This window comes from Rhineura floridana, chromosome 2 (genome assembly GCF_030035675.1).
Source record: "Rhineura floridana isolate rRhiFlo1 chromosome 2, rRhiFlo1.hap2, whole genome shotgun sequence".
NCBI lineage: Eukaryota > Metazoa > Chordata > Lepidosauria > Squamata > Rhineuridae > Rhineura > Rhineura floridana.
The window spans coordinates 154,001,481-154,020,557 of record NC_084481.1 but is presented as its reverse complement, the minus strand read 5'-3'; the positions used below and the strand labels follow the sequence as shown (position 1 = coordinate 154,020,557).

Sequence of the window (19,077 nt, the reverse complement as noted above, 5' to 3'; positions counted from 1 at the left end):
CGTGTCAAGCCTTCAATACTGTGTCTAAGCCAAAAAGCCACAAACGGGGGTGACCCTGGGCTACTTTGCCATTTGAGAAGCTACAAATTGATTTCATTTCCTTGCCTCCCTCGCAGGGCTACAAGTTCATCCTAGTCTGTCATGATCAGCTTACACATTGAATCGAAGCCTGTTCTGCTGCTCACACCACTGCTGCTGTTGTCCTGAGATTCCTGATGAAAGATATTGTCCTCAGATTTGGTCCACCTCTTGTCATTGACTCTGATCAAGGCACACACTTCAGAGCTGATGTGTTGGCATATTTATACTCTTCTTTTGGTATTGCACATAATTTTTATCAACCCCAAAGTTTGGAGGGTAGTGGTAAGAGAAATTAAGTCCCTTTTGGGTAATTTACTCCAGGAAACACAACTGAGGTGGCCTCAGGTACTACCAGACCATGTGCTGACTGTGAGTTGTCACCATATGAGATGCTGTTTGGGCACCCACTGCCCACCACGAAAGGATTAAATCCAAGATCCCTGAGTCTAGTGGGAGGGGGTGACTCCTTACATGCCTATTTGATTTCTCTTTCTAGAAGCTTTGAGTGTCTGTGGACTGCTGCAGCCCTTACTCAGACATTGCCACTGGAGGAACAGCTTCATCCCTTTCAGCCTGATGATTGGATCTGGATCAAGTCGGTTTCCAAGACTTCGCCGCTAGCTCCTTCCTGGTTGGGCCAATTCCAGATTCTTCTTATGACCCACATAGCGGTCAAGGTTGCTGAGCGCAGTACCTGGATTCATCACAGCCACATCAAACCTGTCGTTGTTGACCACAGCCAAGACATTGCCAGTCCTATTCCAGCTCTCAAGTTAAGGAGAGACCCAGAAGAAGGTAAGTGGTTCATTGCCAACCTGTTCCAGGAGGTCTGATGAACACCATCCAAGAACTGTGTGAATCGCATATTGCTTGCTATTCAGTATTATTAATTTGTTGCCTTATTTTTGTTATTTTCCTGTGTCTCTGCTGTGCAAAACCTTTGTATCAGAAATATTGGTGTGGTCAACCTAAAGAAGTACAATGGTGGGCTTCCTACGATTTGTGTCAACCGTCTTCCAAGGGACCATGGCCAATCTAATGTTCATCCTATTGCTTGCCTATCCTACACTTACATTTTCCTACACCTTTCTGGCAGTACATTGTAAACTCTATAAGGGCAATCAAACTGTGTGCTATCCATGGGGACCAGATTTAACTGTTTGTTCCTTAAGGACGGCTATTCCACTTGACTATATGGGTACCTATAGTTATACAAAACCTGCACATGTCTTAGTTAATGATACATGCATGAACATCACTGAATCCACATACATAAATGTTACAGCACATACAGAAGTCCATTCCAAGTGTATGAAGGGATGGGAGTTTACCTGTGGAACAACTTATACTGTTACAACGGACAGCTTCACTTGGGGGGTCCTGGCTTCCTAATCTTGGTTGGTTAAGAAGTCTTGTTGTTAGTCTGATAAGCCTCATCTTCTGTCTTGTTCTAATATACTGCATGTATTGTGATAGTATTAATAATGCTTTGCTGTTGTTTTGCAATGTTTACCAAATCTTATTCAAAAGTGTGGAAACTGGATAAAACCCCCATGATAAATCCAATGAGCTTTCATGAAAGAAGGAAATTAATGATCCAACAAGAAATTTAACATCATGGGAAAGATGTTAAAAATGGGGGAGAATGTAGAAAAAGTAAAATAGATAAAGTCAAGGCCATATCCCAGGACAACATGAGACTTGCACGCTACATTCACATACGCAATTGTATGTGCTTTGTGTCTTGTTCTGCACATTCCTTCCTGCCTGGTGAGATAAGCCTTTGTGCGCGCCTCTCTGTGTAAGCCCTTGTGATCTTCAAAAACATATAAAAAGGGGAAGCAGGAAAAGGGGGGGGCGCAACCCATGCTTCACCCTTTGCTGTGAAATGTATGTTGTTTAGCCCTACTGCAGTAGTTAATAAAGCCTTGAATTCACTGGCTACTTGTTTGATCTTTTCTGTACCCGAGAGAACCATAAGAGGTTTTTTTTATATATATATAATTTTTATTCAAATTTTTCCAAAAACAAACAAAACAAAGTCAAAAAAACATAGCAATACAACAACAAAAAATGAAAATAAAATAGTTGACTTCAGATTTGTCACAGATCAGCTATAAGTATATAATATACATCAAACCTGTCCCTTAATATATACATACAGAATCCCTTTTCTCCATAGGCTGTCTTAATTAATCGTCAAATCCCAGTATCATCATTTTATTTTGATCTTTCAACAAAAAGTCTAAGAGAGGCTTCCATTCCTTAAGAAATGTATCTGTCGATTTTTCTCTAAGTAAACATGTCAATTTATCCATTTCTACTAAGTCCATTAATTTCAATAGCCATTCTTCCATTGTTGGTGTTGATTCCATTTTCCACTTTTGTGCATATAATAATCTTGCTGCCGTAATCATATATAATATTATTCTTCCATATTTCTTTTCTATTTGTTTATCCATAAAACCCAATAAAAAAAATTCTGGTTTTGACTGAATATTTATCTTTAGAATTTTTTGCATCTTCCTACCTATCTGTGCCCAAAATGATTTTGCCTTTTTACATAACCACCACATATGATAAAATGATCCGTCTTGTTGTTTACATTTCCAACAAACATTAGAAACATTACTATACATTTTTGACAACTTTTCTGGAGTCATGTACCAACGGTACATCATTTTATAAAAATTTTCTTTAAGATTATAGCATAGTGTAAATTTCAAACCTTTTTTCCACATATTTTCCCATTGATCCATTTGTATATTATAACCAAAATTTTTTGCCCACTTTACCATACACTCTTTTACTTGTTCTTCCTCCATATCCATTTTCAATAAGAGTTTATACATTTTCGCAATTATATTTTCATTATTTGTACACAGTCCTATTTCAAAATCAGATTTACTTATTTCAAACCCATACATTTTCTTGTCCATTTTATATCTTTCTAACAATTGTAAATAGGCAAACCATTGAAAACTATATCCTTCCTTTGTCAGTTGTTCTCTCTCTTTCATTGTATATTCTCCATGTACATTTTCTAATAGTTCTTGATAAGTTAACCATTTCTCTTTTCCAGCCATTTCTCTTCTATAAAACGCTTCTTGACTTGAGACACATAATGGTATTTTCGAATAAAACCTTGGTTTATATTTATTCCATATTTTCAACAGAGGACGTCTTATAAAATGATTGTTAAAGTCTACATTTACTTTTACTTTGTCATACCATAGATATCCATGCCATCCCCACTTCAAATTATGGCCCTCCAAATCCAATAGTCTTTTATTCCTCAATAAGATCCATTCCTTTATCCAGACTAGACAGCAGGCAGCAAAATAAAGTCTCAGATTTGGTAATCCCAGTCCTCCTCTTTCTTTGGCATCTTGTAGTAATTTAAATTTGACTCTTGGTTTTTTTCCTTGCCATACAAATTTAGAGATATCTTTTTGCCATTGTTTAAAAGGTAAATCAGAGGATATTACAGGTCTTGTTTGAAACAAAAACATCATTCTCGGTAATACATTCATTTTTATCACAGATATTCTACCCATTAATGACAGTTGTAGTTTATCCCATTTTAGCAAGTCTTTCTTAATCTCTGTCCATAATTTTTCATAATTATTATGAAACAACTTTGAATTTTTATTTGTCATAATGATACCTAAATATTTCAACTTTTTCTCTATTGTAAAATCTGTCTTGTCCATTAACTCTTTCTGTTCCCTTAAAGTTAAATTTTTCACCAACATCTTTGTTTTTTGATTGTTGATCTTAAATCCTGCTAACGGTCCAAATTCTTTTAATTTGTCCATCAATACATTAATTCCTTCCAAAGGATTTTCTAGTACAATTATCAAATCATCAGCAAATGCTCTCAATTTATATTCTTCTTTTTTTATCTTTAATCCCGAAATTCTTTTATCTTGCCTTATATCTCTAAGCAGCACTTCTAAGACCAGAATAAATAAAAGAGGAGATAAAGGACATCTCTGTCTTGTACCCTTTTGTATTTCACATGAATCCGTTAAATCTCCGTTAACAATTATCTGAGCCTTCTGAGATGTATAAATCGATCTAATCCATTTTATAAAATTGTCTCCAAAATCCATTTGCTCCAAAACCTGAAACATAAATTTCCAATTCAAATTATCAAATGCTTTTTCAGCATCTAAAAAAATCAAAGCTGCTTGTTTATCATTTCGTTGTTCTAAATATTCCAAGACATTCAAGACATTCCTGACGTTGTCACGTAATTGTCTTTTAGGTAAAAACCCTGATTGATCTTCCTGAATAAATTGTTGCAATATTATTTTCAATCTTTCTGCCAAGATCATTGTAAAAATTTTATAGTCATTATTCAATAGAGATATTGGTCGATAATTTTTTGTTTTAGTTAAATCTTGCTCCTCTTTAGGTATTAATGTTATATTAGCATTTTTCCAACTATCCGGTATCTTTCCCTCTTGCAGAATAAGATTCATTGTAGACTGTAAAGGTAGTAAGAGTTCTTCCTCCAAACATTTATAATACATTGCAGATAACCCATCTGGTCCTGGTGCCTTTCCTAATTTAATTTTGTTTATAGCTTCAGATATCTCTCTTAACGTAATAGGGCCATTAATAGCTTGTCTCTGAAAGTCTGTAATTTTAGGCAAATTCTGTTTAGATATATACTCTTCTATTTTTTCAGATGGAATTTCCTGACATTTGTACAATGTTGAATAATATTGATGAAAAATCTTTTTAATTTTTACATTATCTGTCAACGTCTCATCTCCTTCTTGTATCTTTAAAATGATATTTTTTTGACGTTCTTTTCTTAATTTATATGCTAACCATTTCCCAGGTTTATTTGCAAATTCAAAAGTCCTTTGTTTAGCAAAATTTAGTTTTCTTTCAATTTCTCTAACTGTCAGCATTGATACTTGCTTCTGTAACATTTTGATTTGATTTACAATAGAAACTTTAGTTGGATTCTTTTTCAATTCTTCCTCTTTTTGTTTTATTTCTTCCAAAATTAATTGCATTTTCTGTTGTTTCTTTTTTTTTAATTCAGAGTTACATTTAATAAGATATCCCCTCATAAATGCCTTACTTGTATCCCAAACGATATTTTCACTTGTTCCTTTATGTAAATTATGTTCAAAAAACTCTTTTAATTTCTTCTTACATTCTTGTACTACTTTGTCATTCTGTAATAAAGATTCATTTAGTCTCCATCTAAATCCAAGATTTTTCTTTTTTAAAGTTAATATCACAGGGTTATGATCCGAAAAAGTTTTTGGTAATATATCCATTTTAAAAGTGTCCTTCGCTAAAATTTTAGACATCCAGATCATATCAATCCTCGAGAATGTTTTGTGTCTTTCTGAAAAATAAGTAAATTCCTTTGCATTATCATTTATATATCTCCAGGTATCCACCAATTCTAAATGTTCCATCAGTTCAAAGCAAATCTTCGGTAATTTACCCTGTGTCTCTTTGATATTTTTTTCAGAAAGCCTATCAATTTTTGGTGAGATTAGCCCATTCCAATCATCCATTACGCACCAATGGTCATATGAAAACTCTGACAATTTTCCCATAAGTCCTGTGTAAAACCTTGTTTTATCTTCATTGGGGGCATAGATACCCACTATCAAAATGTTTGTACCCTGTAAAGTAATTTCAACCCCCACAAATCTACCACTATCATCCAGTAATACCAATTTAGGAAGCAATTGTGGGTTAATATAGAGAACAACTCCATTTTTGGGGGGGGGTCCAGCCGAAATAAATTCTTCACCCAAATTTTTACAAATCAAATATTTGGAATCTTTCTTCTTAATATGGGTTTCTTGTAAACAAATTATATCCAATTTTAATTTTTTCAAATAATGAAACACTTTCTTTCTCTTCTGCGCCGTATTAGCTCCATTTATATTCCAAGTTAGATATTTGTAATCCATCTTTAAGCGTGTATTTTAAAATGTGCCTGATGCTCCTTTTAATCCATCATCTTCCTTTCCTTCCTCTGCATATCTTTGTTGACTTTGTTCCCCAGGAATTATATCCATATCTTTGAGTTTATCTTCATCCATATCTTTTGAAGCTTTTCTCAAGAAGTCCCTTGCTTTTTGAACAGTATTCAATCTATATTTCTGTTGTCTGAATGTAAAGATCACTCCTTCTGGAACATCCCATCTAAATTGAATTTTGCGTTGCTTAAGTTTCTCTGTAAGGAAAGCATATTCTTTTCTCTTACATAAAAGTCTAATAGGAATTTCTTTCATCACCAGTATTTCCTTACCATCAATTTTAAAGGTATTTTTAAAGTGTTGCTGTAATACCATATCTCTGGTCGTCTTCTTTATAAAATGAACAAGCACATCTCTTGGAATTTTATTCATTGTTGCATATCTGGAATTAATTCTATACACTTTGTCTATTTCAAATTCCATCCGATCTTCATTCAAATCCAGAAATTTTACTAAAGCATTAACAATTTTATCTCTGATGTCCTCACCTGTTTCCTCAGGAATTGCACGGAATCTCAAACAATGTTCTTTATTTCTCATTTCAGTCACAGCCATATAGTCCAAGTTTTTTTCTAATTCCAGATTTAATATATCTGTTCTATTCTCCAAGATTTGTACCTTTTCTTTAGTGTTTTTTGCATCCTCCTTTATTTGCCCAATTGTCCCTTTAATCTCATCCACTTGTGTTTTAATATAGTCTTTTATATCTGTCAATTCAGTTTTCATTTCCTGTTTTATATCATTAATCCCTTCCATTATTTTTTGAAACATATCTGGGGGTATAACCCCTTCCTGTGGATCAGTAGAACTTCTTCTTCGCTCCTGGGTCTTAGTTGCTTTTTTAGTTGTCATTTTCAAGAAAAGCCTTTAATTTCTGATATTAATCACTGTTCCAAAACCTAGAGGCAGTCTATTTCTTTTTTTTTTTCCTCCACCAACAAAAGAGTTAATATTCCAGGCCTCTTATTGAAGTCCAGCCAGCACAGCACAGTTCTTATCTACATCCAAGAATGCAAAACAATTCTGGTTCCCAACACCAAACAATTAGTAACATATACGAGCAGCAGATTCGTCCAAAAAGAAATAGTCCAAAGAGAAAAATAGTCCAAAATATAATAATTACCTCTCATCCGTTTTTAAACTTTAAAACTCCAAATTCAGGCCAGCTTTTTGTCGTAAAAAAACTATATAAATTGTTTACATTTTCTTTCTTCCTTAATTATATTTAAAAGAGAAAAAGTATGACTCACCCAGGTTTCTCAGTTGCTGATTCGTAAACAAATCCCTTTTATTGTAGTAATTTAAGCCAAATGATAAGATTTAGGCAGAAGTAGGCTCGCTGGTTAAGAACGTTTTTTTTAAGAAGAAAAAAAGAACACTTCGCTTTTTTCCAGTACAGCTTGCGTGGAAATCCTGACTCCGTCTTCAGCCGATCGGCATGCCTTCTTATCTCAGGGATTTCCTGATCAATTCCAGCCACCGACAGCTCAACGAAGTCTTGTGGAAAATCTGATCGGTTCTCCTATACCTTGGAGAACATTTAAGCCAGTCCAAGATTCCTCTTGGCTGGCTTTTAACCTGAAAAAAGCTTCCTCTGAGGCAGAGCTCCCTCAGAGACAACCACCAGCCAGCACTCCTTCCGGGAAGTCAGAACCATAAGAGTTTTTACAACAGTATGATAACCTCAGTTTCATCATTTTAGCTTCTAGTGATAGTTTTGGTTTGATTTGTTCTAACACCCAATTATTTGTCTTTTTTGCAGGCCATGGTATGTGCAAAGCTCTCCTCCAGCGCCACATTTCAAATGCGTTGATATTTCTCTTATCCACTTTTTTCACTGTTCAACTTTCACATCCATACATAGAGATCAGGAATGCCATGGTCTGAATGATCCTGACCTCAGTGATACATCTTTGCATTTCAGGACCTTTTCTAGTTGTTGTTGTTGTTGTTGTTGTTGTTATTTAATTTTTATCCCGCCCTTCCTCCCAGCAGAAGCCCAGGGCAGCAAAAAAAGGTACTAAAAACACTTTAAAACATCATAAAAACAAATATTAAAATACATTAAGACAAAACAGCTCTCTCACAGCTGCCCTCTGCAGTCGTAGCCTTCTTCTGATTTCTTGAATAATGTCTTCATTTGGTTAATGACTGTGCCAAGGTATTGATAATCCTTGCCAAGTTCAATGTCCTCATCGTCAACTGTAAAGTTACATAAATCTTCTGTTGTCATTACTGTAGTCTTCTTGACATTCAGCTAAAGTCCTGCTTTTGTGCTTTCCTCTTTAACTTTCATCAGCATTCATTTCAAATCATTACTGGTTTCTGCTAGTAGTATGGTATTGTCTACATATCTTAAATTATTGATATTTCTCCCTCCAGTTTTCACACCTCCTTCATCTTGGTCCAATCCCACTTTCTGTATGATATGTTCTGCATAAAGATTAAACAAATATGGTGATGAAATATAGCCCTGTCTCACACCCTTTCCCACTGGGAACCAATCGGTTTCTCCATATTCTGTCCTTACAGTAGCCTCTTGTCCAGAGTATAGGTTGCACATCAGGACAATCATATGCTGTGGCACCCCCATTTCTTTTAAAGCATTCCATAGTCTTTCATTACCTACACAATCAAAGGCTTTGCTGTAATCTATAAAGCACAGGGTGATTTTCTTCTGAAATTCCTTGGTCCGTTCAATTCTCCAACGTATGCTTGCGATATGATCTCTTGTACCCCTTCTAAATCCAGCTTGGACGTCTGGCATTTCTCGCTCCGTATATGGTAAGAGCCTTCGTTGTAGAATCTTAAGCATTACTTTACCTGCATGGGATATTAAGGCAATCGTTGGATAATTACTGCATTCCCTGGGATCCCCTTTCTTTGGAATTGGGATATATATTGAATGCTTCCAGTCTCTGGGCCGTTGTTTCTTTTCCCATATTTGCAATTTTTTGTCAAAATTTGGACAGATTCAGTCTCAGTAGCTTGTAGCAACTCTATTGGTATGCCATCTGTTCCTGGTGATTTGTTTCTTCCAAGTATTTTAAGAGCAGCTTTCACCTCACATTCTAAAATTTCTGGTTCTTCATCATACAGTTCCCCCGTGAATGCATCTGTCATCCTGCCATCTCTTTTATATAGGTCATTGGTGTATTGCTTCCATCTTCCTTTTATTTTATCTCGGTCAGTCAGTGTGTTTCCCTGTTGATTATTCAACATCCCTACTCTTGGTTTAAATTTCCCTTTCATTTCTCTAATCTTTTGGAACAGGTCTCTTGTTCTACCCTTTTTGTTCTCCTCCTCTATTTCTATACAATAACTATTGTAATAGTTCTCTTTGTCGCTACGTACAGTACTAGTAGCTGCATTGTTGCATTTAGGGTTCTGACCGTGTTTCTATCTCCTGTTGCTTTTGCTTTCCTTCTCTCTTTAACATTTTAAGAGTTTCTTCAGTCATCCATTGTGGTCTTTCTTTTTAACTAGAGGTATTGTGTGTTTGCACACAATATTGGCTATACCTCTGCTTTAAGTGAATGCAGCTACTATAATCAAATAGCAAGTGCAATCATAAGTTTCTAAGCTTTAATAACATTAATGTCGTTCCCTATAATAAAAGCAGTTTTAATTAAGTAAGTCTTTCAACACCACTTTAATCCCCCACACTTGGGGGGGGGATTCATATGCAGGTAGTTTTTTTTACCACTTTCTTTCCCTGTCTCAGCTCTGCTCAATTCATTGCAGCTTTTAGTTGGTGTTCCCTAGCTTGTTGCACAGCTACATGCAGTTTATCCGTTCTTTACCTTAAGTTATGGTTATAAAAATCCTTCTTTCTCTTCTCCATCTGTTGCTTAGTTTGGTCAGGTTAAGATCTGCCCCTTCCTTTTCCTTTGATTGTGTTGGAAAGAATACATTAATTTGGCTGGGAAGCATTTCCTCAGATAAATTTTTTAACTGCTGTGCAGTAAACTCTGTACCATTTTGTATCTCATACAAACGAGCACAAAAATCTTCCATCCTCTTCCAGTTGCTGGATTTCCCACAGCTAATAGGAATAACTTGTAAGGGATGCAGAAATGCTCCTATTCCTTGCTTTTTCTTTCCTCTATGATTTGATCTAAGCCAAAAGGCCGAGAAGCGAGTGGTAGCCTATGGCTTTGAGCAATAAAGATTCTTTTCATTTCAGTTCCTCTATCATATTGTTCTTTCTTTAAAAAAATGCACACTGCGCAAAAACAGACGAGGCAGTACCTTTTGTGATACAACTTCTAGGCCTGCCACCTTTTCATTCACAGAATACCTATGCTTTTCAGAGGCCAGTATGGTGTAGTGGTTAAGGTGTTGGACACACAGCTATGAAGCTCACAAGGTGGCTTTGGGCCAGTCACTGCCTCAAGTTGCTGTATTATTGCATTTAGGGTTCTAACCGTGTTTCTGTCACCTTTTGCTTTTGCTTTCCTTCTCTCTTTAACCATTTGAAGAGTTTTGTCATCCATTGAGGTCTTTCTCTCTTTTTAACTATTTGTCTTTTTACATTCTTCCCTGATAATGTCCCTGACTTCAGTCCATAGTTCTTCTGGTTCTCTATCAACTAAGTTTAAATCCTCAAATCTGTTCCATATTTGATCTTTATATGCTTCTGGGATGCTATTTAAATTGTATTTTAGCATTATGATTGCTTTTTTATTATTATTATTATTATTATTATTATTTAGCTTCACTCTGATTTTTGATATGACCAATTCATGTTCTGTACTGCAATCTGCTCCTGGTCTTGTTTTTGCAGAAAGTATGGAACTTCTTCATCTTCTGCTACTAATTATATAATCAATTTGATTCCTATATTAACTATTTGGTGATATCCATGTGTACAGTCATCTTTTCAGTTGCTCAAAAAATGTGCTTGCAAGAAACAAATTATTGGCTTCACAGCATTCAGTAAGTCTTTCTCCTGCTTCATTTCTATCCCCTAAGCCCCATTTTCCCACAATTTCTAGTTCTTCTCTGTTCCCTACTTTTGCATTCCAGTCCCCCATGATTATCAGCACATCTTGTTTCAGTGTGTTATCTATTTCTTCCTGTACTTCTTCATAAAATCTCTCCAATTCCTCTTCTTCTGTGTTTGCCATTGGAGCATAGATTTGGATGATGGTTATGTTAATAGGTTTCCCATGAAATCTCATTGATATCATTCACTCAGACCTTGTGTTATAGCTCCTAATTGCTTTTGCTACATCACTTCTCACTATTAAAGCAACCCCGTTTCTTCTTAATTTCTCATTTCCTGCATAAAATATTTTGTAGTTGCCTGATTGAAAGCATTCCATTTCTGTCCATTTTAATTCTCTCACACCAAGTATTGTAATGTTGATACATTCCATTTGTTGCTTGACAATTTCTAACTTTTCCTGGTTAATGCTTCTCACATTCCATGTCCCTATTGTGTATGTCATACAACTCTGGACTCTCTTTTTGCATCTCAGCACATCAACCTCTAGGCTTCCATTCGGCTGTGACCCAGGTGAGTCATTAGTCACAGCACTACTTGTACTTGTCCATTGTTCTTCCCCCATAGCCCGCTGAGTGCCTTCTGACCTAGGGGCCTCATCTTCCAGCATTATCTTGTGTTGAATTTTGGATACTCTGTTCATAGGTTTTCATGGTAAGAGGTATTCAGAGGTGGTTTACCATTGCCTTCCTCTGAGTCTGTATGCATTTTAGTCTGGTGTCTCAGCTTTGATCATTCCGCCTTGGGTGCCCCTGCTAGCGGTCTAGCCTCTTGGTTGAGACTCCTGACGGCATTGCTCTCAGCTTCACACTCTCAAACCCCAACACCACAGTAAGGTGTGCATCCTAGAGGAGGAAACTTTTATTTATTTGTTTGTTTGTTTGTCGCTTGACACCCAAAGGTCCCCAAGCGACTTACACAATGTTAAAACAAAACAAATAAAACACCTAATAAATAGATTTCACTCTCTCCATTTTATATTTTTCTAAGTCTCATGCTACCCGTGAACACTTCTGCAGAGGCACATGCCTGCACAGAAGTGTTCATGGGTAGCATGACACTTAGAATTGAAGGAAGGCCACAGTGGTGATGGCAGTGGTGGCAGTGACTGGGGCAGCATCAGTGTCAGCAAGAGAGGTGGTAGCAGCAAGAGCCTCAGCTGAGGCAGCAGCAAAAGGGGCAGCAGTGGCAGTGGTGGTGGTGAGAGGGATGGGGGCAGAGGCCAAACAGAGGGAAGGTACTGGCTGAGAGGGCTGCGGCCCAGTCCTGGGTGGGTGGGAGACCCATGGGAGGCAAGGAAAATGCTGGCAACCCATGGGGGTGAGGGGGGAGGTTTGGTAATAGTAGATGGGGTTGGCTAGCGAATCCCCTAGTACCATAAAAAACTTCAGAATGGGTGCTCAGATTTCCATACATTCATAACAAAACTCTGTGGTCATATGGTCATCATATGCTTGTCTCCATTCTGACATAACTACTCTCAACATTCCATTTGTCCTGGAAGCTCTCAGGTTCTCAGTCTGTTTTGAGGTATAATGGGCTGTGTACACACTGTACATTTTAAGCCCATCCCTCCCAAAGAATCCTGGGAACTGTAGTTTACCCCTCCCACAGCAACAATTCCCAGCATCTTTAACAAACTGCAGTATCTAGGATTCTTCAGAGGAAAAATGTGTTTTAAACGTGTTTTAAATGTGTTTTAAATGTATGGTGTGTATACCCCAATGCAGCCTTTCCCAACCGGTGTGCCTCCAGATGTTGTTGGACCACAACTCCCATCAGCCTCAGCCATTGGGAATGCTGGCTGAGGCTGATGGGAGTTGTGGTCCAACAACATCTGGAGGCACACTGGTTGGGAAAGGCTGCCCCAATGGATAAGAAGTAATACTATCATGGAGTGAATTTTGGATTGTGCCTGCCAGTCCAAACCTCAGTCATGCACTCATCCACCTGCTCCTGGATTGCACCTAGACCTTGTTTTCAGGCAGTAATCTCATCTATGTGTTGATATAACAGAATGCCATTCAGCTTACCCTCATACAGAGATAATTTCAGCTTAGTTATGCCTATAAATTATTCAGCCAGCATTACTTCTTCTTGTGAAAGAGTTATTGACTATGTTTACAACAGAATGTATTAACATTTTCCAGCACATCTCTCCACTGGGATCAGCGTCCTGGGCACCAAAAGCAAGTAGTGTTGCATGAATAATTCTGCTATTTGTCTTTTTTTTTTTAGGCTGCAAAATGTGATACAGTTAGGTATGGATCAAGTGGAAAAGAAACATGCTGCTAGAGTCTACACATGTTCACGCAATAGTAAGACACACTGAGTTCAGTGGGTACTCCAAGGTAAGTAAACACAGGATGTCAGCCCTAGGCCCATTTTTATTTTTTATTTTTGCATAGGTGTGCTGTGTGCAGCTTGTCATTTTCAAGAGTGGATTGACTAATTCTTAAATAGAGTAGTGCCAGGGCCCAAGAGTCATAGGCAGGAGTGACTGGAGCGTGGAGTGGCACTATGCCACTGCCCTCATGCAGTGATGCCACAATGGCATCACTACCATTTACCAGGATGGAGTGGGAATGCAGCAGCAGCAGCATTGCCCCACCACGTCAACTGCTCCTGGTCATAGAAGACCTGCAGTGTGGTCTGGAAGTCCTGAATTTCAATCCCCAATATGTGAAGTTCAATTTAAACAGCATCAACCATGATATGGTACTATTATATGTTGCTTCGGAAGACAATGTAGGACAGAGTATTGTAGAGTAAATGTACACCACATACAGAAGGCAGAGACTTCAGCAACGTGTCATGGAGGTATGTGCACGTTGCATGGGGAGTGCATATGCTTGTGCAAGAGTGGGTTGTGGCCTCATCACATTTGGCCCCCAGCAGGCAATGCGGCCCTCGGGCCAAAAAATGTTTGCTACCACCGGTCTAGTCAGTGACGTTTGGTGTATGAATAAAGGTGTTACAAGTACACATGTTTTCATCTGTTGGGGGTATTTCTATGCTTGTTCATTCAGAAATAAGCCCCTCGTCAAGTTTAATGAGGCTTGCTTCCAAGGAAGTGAGCATATGATTGCAGGCTAACAGCACAGATGTAATTACTCAGATGTAAGTCCCTCTGTGCTCAATAGAGCCTAGTCCCTAGTAAGTATGCTTAAGATTTTAACCTTGGGCAATTCTTTTATTACATTCCAGATCCTGCAGCTGAAGCTCAGCATTCATAAGATGTTGAACCTGTTTTAGTCAAGCTAAACTAGTCACTAATGGTGTCTCTGAGCTGTAACCTGTCTGGAGCCTGCTTTCAAACACAACAAATACTCGATCTAGCAGAAAGAGGCATTTGTGACTAGAAACTATTGCTGTGCAGATTTCAGTGTGTTAGCAAAGCCTTATCAGTTAATGGTTGGCCAAACAAAACAAAGTCCAGAAATAATGGATAATTCGACAAGGCATTAAGCAGAAGTAAACGAGCAATTTCCTTGGCTGAGGCTCTGGATTCCATTCTCAATTTGTTTTTGCTTGGAAACACAAGGAACTTTGATTAGTTCAATCCAATGACAGCACAGAGCGCAATACCATGAAATTAGTGTTTTGCAACACAAGGTTCATGTGGCCATTGCATTTATACTTGGCAGTTCTGGCCATGTTTTATAAATTTGTTGGCATAAAGTCTTCATTAGAGTAAGCAATCCCAAAACTTACAATGTTCCACACACTTCTGGGGCCAAATGATACATCATGCTAAACACATCACTTCAATCTGTATATCTTTCATAAGCTCTAAATCAGAAATGGGACATCTGTTATCCTCCAGATGTTGTTGAACTATAACTCCCATCATTCCTGATTGTTGGCCATGCTGACTGGGACTGATGATAGATGGTAGCCCATGTTGGCTAACTTTGGTGTAGCTCTTGGTGGAAAAAAGTAGCCATTTCAGTAGTCTTTTCAAGGCTCAGATCAGATGTTGGCAGATCAGAATCACAGGCTACATCCATTGGTCTATCTAGCTCAGTATTGTCTACACCAGCTTTTCCCAACTAGTGGGCCACCAGATGTTGTTGCACCACAATTCCCATCTTTCCTGACCATTGGCAATGCTGGCTGAGGCTGATGGGAGTTGTGGTCCATCAACACCTGGTGGCCCACTAGTTGGGAAAAGCTGGTGTAGACAATACTGAGCTAGATAAACCAATGGATGTAGCCTGTGATTCTGATCTGCCAACATCTGATCTGAGCCTTGAAAAGACTACTGAAATGGCTACTTTTTTCCACCAAGAGCTGAATCCTTTTGGAGATAATCTTTCAGCAGTGGACAGGGCCAGAATCAGCTGTGAGAGAGACCAGAGGTACTTCACACTCTTTCTCTCCCAGTTCTCTTTCCCTGCTGGGTAGCCTTTCCTCATCTGGTTAACTCTTTCCTCCTCTACAATTATAACGATGATTGACCCCATGCTGCTTTAAAGTGTTTAAGTAGTGGTGGCGGCAGCAGGTATTTGTCATCAGAATCATAGGAAGGGGAGGAAAGGTTTAAAATTCTCTTTCTGCAATCCCCCTCTACAGCTCAGCTGACAGGGAAATAGCTGTGAGTGGAGAGAAGGAGCTGGACTGTGGGGAAAATGCAGAAAAAATATCTTTATTTCTTTATCACCGCTTCTTCCCAAAGTTCGGCTGATCCATGGGAGGGTATGCTGTGGGCCATGTAAGATTAGGCAGTGGGCCAGAAGCAGCTTGAGGGTACAGACTGTATGCTCCTTAACTAGAGGGGGGTAATCCCAAGTAGACTTTTTTTGGAGACTACACATACTGACCAGAGAATGTTAATACAAAATGCAGTAGAGAAATGCAGTAGAGAAATGGACATTCCCCAAGTCCTGCTGGAGATTATACATAATGGCCACAGAATGTACAAAATGCAGTCGAGACATGCACATTCCCCAAGTCCTATATACTGGATATTATGTATATTGAGTGGGAAATGTGCACAATTCATGGACAGATTATGTGCACATTCTCCATGACGCCTTGTGAATGTGCACAATGGTCAGTTATTACACACGTTAATCGCTCATCTTAGGTTGCCCCTAACATATACACAAACATGTCTAATTTCATATCAGCATCCTCATTAATTAGCTGTCAGCCTTAGATCCCACTTATAAAATGGAAGTGATAATTTTCCTTGATAATGAGGAAGATAAAGTTTATACTAAAATCAATACAGAAAATAGCTAATAATATTGTATAAAATGTTTGATGCTTCATACAAAGCTACTTTTGCTAGTAGACTGCTGATGTGAAGCAATGTTCAAGAAATAAATATCTATATTCTAATCAAATAAGACTGTCATTCTAGGGAAATGACTAATAGGATTAGGATACGCTTTTTGTGCTTATTTCTGACTGAGTGATTTTGGTGGGAGAACTGTGACAGATTGGATTTCTATCTGCATATTATTATGCAGTGCTGAATCAGCTTTCTGAAAAGACCAAGTGCCTTCTGTGTTGCTGGCTGGACGACATTACACTATTATATACAATAGGGAATGTATGCCCGTTTCCCGAAACATGTGGCATGTTTCAAATACAGATCAACAAACTATGTGGACCGTTGACCTGTGCTTGTCCAGGCACTCCCTTTGCCCCCTGTTTGGTTACAAAAGTTAGCATCTGGTTCTTGTGAAGAATCACTATATAAACACCTGGATTCATACATATTATCATACAGTGCAACAGGCAACATTTGGTGTTTTACTTATAATGAGCCTTGGCAGTTCTTTTGTGCACAAATGTTCTTAATATCAAGATAAGTTTAACATTTGTGTTAATACACTCCAGTAAACTAAGAGTCTAGTAAACTAAGACTCTTACCTACTAAGCTACTAGTCAGTGGCTACTAGCCATGATGGCTCTGCTCTGCCTCTATAGTATATCCTCTACAGAGGCAGTATGCTTCTAACACCAGTTGCTGGAAACCTCAGGAGGAAAGAGTGCTTTTGTGCTCAGGTCCTGCTTGTGGGCTTCCCATAGGCATCTGGCTTGCCACAGTGAGAACAGGATGCTAGACTAGATGGGCCACTGGCCTGATCCTGGGCATCTGGACTAGATGGGCCACTGGCAGGCTCTTCTTATGTTTTTATGAGTGAACTCATTGTACTAGTGTGGATTCTTACATAGCGAAGACAACCCCATCCACACACAACAAGGAGATATCAGCAGACTTGGGGGAACACCAGCATTTGCTGACGTACAAAAGTTTAGACAAAAATCCCCAGGTTGGGGGGAGAGGGGAAAACCCTAAACAAGCCAATGAGGACTGAGCATGCTCTGCGGCCACAGAATGCCAAGTGTCTGTTAGAGTAGGGATCGAATGGAATATCTATGAAAAGGGTATGGTTGGCTAGCTCGAAGGACCTTGAACATGCCACACTGTTAGATTCTGTTTCAGTAACACTTGTTTGAGCCAAAACTGATTTAAGCCTAACATATAAGCATATTGTGGAAGGGAGTTTAAAGCAGAGAGCTGTAACTTTTCTTTCTTTGTCTTTCAGAGAGTGTAGAGAAAGAGGAAGATCCCCATTTGCTCTTTGCTTTGAATTCTGAGCAGTTTCAAAGTTCTAGTAGGAGACCTTGCTTCACAGGCCAAAAAAGGAGGCTCTTTAAGCACTTGAAGTGCATCTTCACATCCTTAATAAGAGATGTCAACCATGTGCTCCCTTTTATTCTTGCAGCAACCTGTTAGGGGGAAGAAATCTGTCCATAAATGATTTTCAAGGGTCCCTGTAGCCCTTGTTTAATCATTTTTTAATTTGTCTAGTTTGCTAGAACAGCCTTTTAAGAACCTGAAAAGAACATTGCCTCCCCTGACAATCTTCCCTTTTTGACTTCGACAAATATTTCTAGAGCTTCCCGTCTTTTATGTACTTATTGCAACAGGGTACAAATAGTGTCCCAAAGTACAAAGTTTTCTTGTTGTTGTTGTTTTTGCTACCTAACCTAGGACAAGGCAGAGTGATTTGTTTGCTATAAGATCCCATCACTGGATATGGTAGCTAATCATGAGGCAGCCCAAGACATTTTGCTGCTTGGAGAAAATGACAAGATCTCTCTCTCTCTCTCTCTCTCTCTCTCTCTCTCTCTCTCTCTCTCTCTCTCTCTCTCTCTCTCTCTCACACACACACACACACACACACACACACACACACACACACACACACACACACACACACACACACACACACACACCTCTGCCCATTCCACATCCAGTAGCCAACCAAGCTGGTTGTTGTGAACTACATGATACGTTAGCTGTGTGCATTAAGTGAAGGGTAGCTTTTTTTTGTTTTATTTACAGAAATTGTCAGTGCAAAGGGGGATCTGGAATGGGATCACAGCAGAGGGCAATGTTTCAGATGTGTACGTGTGTGTTCCTGCAGATTTCTCTTTTGTTTATTCATTTCATGTTATTATGCCAGAGGGATTTGATCCTATTTGCAGCATCCTCCAAGTGATATTTATTTAGTTTTGTACTTACTACATTTATATCCCACCTTTCTTCAAGGAGTTCAAGGTGGGATATATGGTTCCTTCCCCCCCTTCCACTTTATCCTTAAAATAATACTATAAGGTATGTTAGGCTGGGAGGCAATGACTGGCTCTTCCTCCAGAGAGATCTAAATAAAATAGGTATAGGTGGCATGAGACTGACCATATCACCTATAGTCCACCTTTATGGAAGTACATATCTCCAAGACTGAAATTAGAAAACAAAACAAAACTGGTTAAGTGGCTATGTATATACCTGATAGTCAACAGTGGCTTTTCTGGTTTGGCCATTTGGAACACAAGCTGCAATCTGGGCAAGAGTCATTAAATTCAATGCCAGTTACAGTCTTGATATGGAATTGGTCCCATGTTAAACCAGGCTACACTTATTTCTAGTACAAGCCAATG

General features: G+C 38.4%; 1 long non-coding RNA gene across 1 annotated transcript in view; it reads left to right on the top strand.

Annotated features, from left to right (window-relative positions):
- The window catches only part of LOC133378337 (uncharacterized), a 30,098-nt gene extending 15,030 nt beyond the window's left edge, over window positions 1-15,068 (top strand). Inside the window, exons 2-4 of the long non-coding RNA XR_009760966.1 lie at window positions 578-876; window positions 13,351-13,463; window positions 14,320-15,068. This is a non-coding gene — a long non-coding RNA (uncharacterized LOC133378337). The remainder of the gene's footprint in view (window positions 1-577; window positions 877-13,350; window positions 13,464-14,319) is intronic.
- The last annotated feature ends 4,009 nt before the right edge of the window (window positions 15,069-19,077 follow it).